The following is a 1,066-nucleotide window of genomic DNA, read 5'->3' on the forward strand; positions in this document are numbered from 1 at the left end:
AAAAAACTAGCCGGGCGTGGTGGCGGGCGCCTGTAGTCCCAGCTACTCCGGAGGCTGAGGCAGGAGAATGGCGTGAACCCGGGAGGCGGAGCTTGCAGTGAGCCGAGATCGGGCCACTGCAATCCAGCCTGGGCGACAGAGCGAGACTCCGTCTCAAAAAAAAAAAAAAGAAAAAACAATCAAGAGTAGCAACATTAACATATTTTTGGAGATATGAAGGGAACACCAAAAGAAACTACAAAAGAAAAGAAAGTGGGCCGGGCGTGGTGGCTCACGTCTGTAATCCCAGCACTTTGGGAGGCCGAGGCAGGTGGATCACAAGGTCAGGAGTTCGAGACCATCCTGGCTAACATGGTGAAACCCCGTCTCTACTAAAATTACAAAAAATTAAGCCGGGCGTGGTGGCCTGCGCCTGTAGTCCCAGCTATTGGGAAGCTGAGGCAGGAGAATGGTGTGAACCCGGGAGGTGGAGCGGAGCTTGCAGTGAGCCGAGATTGTGCCACTGCACTCGGCCTGGGCGACAGAGCGAGACTCCGTCTCAAAAAAAAAAAAAAAAAAAAAAAAGAAAAGAAAGTGGATTGCTCTAGGAAGAGGGAAACTGGGAAGCCAGGAACAAGAATTCCTTTTTCAAGGGAAAAAGCCTTGTATAGGCTTTTTGGTGTGAAGGTAATTGTGTTTTTTGGCAAAACGGCAATTATTTTTGCACCAACCTAATGATACTACTTGATTTTTTAAACAATGTGTGGGCCGGGCGCGGTGGCTCAAGCCTGTAATCCCAGCACTTTGGGAGGCCGAGACGGGCGGATCACGAGTTCAGGAGATCGAGACCATCCTGGCTAACACGGTGAAACCCCGTCTCTACTAAAATACAAAAAAAAAAAATTAGCCGGGCGAGGTGGCGGGTGCCTGTAGTCCCAGCTACTCGGGAGGCTGAGGCAGGAGAATGGCGTGAACCCGGGAGGCGGGGCTTGCAGTGAGCTGAGATCCGGCCACTGCACTCCAGCCCGGGTGACAGAGCCAGACTCCATCTCAAAAAAAAAAAAAAAAAAAAAAAAAAAAAAAAAAA

At 50.2% G+C, this 1,066-nt stretch overlaps 1 protein-coding gene across 3 annotated transcripts in view; it reads right to left on the reverse strand.

The window, feature by feature from the left end:
- ZNF527 (zinc finger protein 527) overlaps positions 1-1,066 on the reverse strand; it is a 29,487-nt gene that overhangs the window by 16,681 nt on the left and 11,740 nt on the right. The window lies entirely within an intron of this gene.

This window comes from Theropithecus gelada, chromosome 19 (assembly GCF_003255815.1).
Source record: "Theropithecus gelada isolate Dixy chromosome 19, Tgel_1.0, whole genome shotgun sequence".
In the NCBI taxonomy this organism is placed as follows: Eukaryota; Metazoa; Chordata; class Mammalia; order Primates; family Cercopithecidae; genus Theropithecus; species Theropithecus gelada.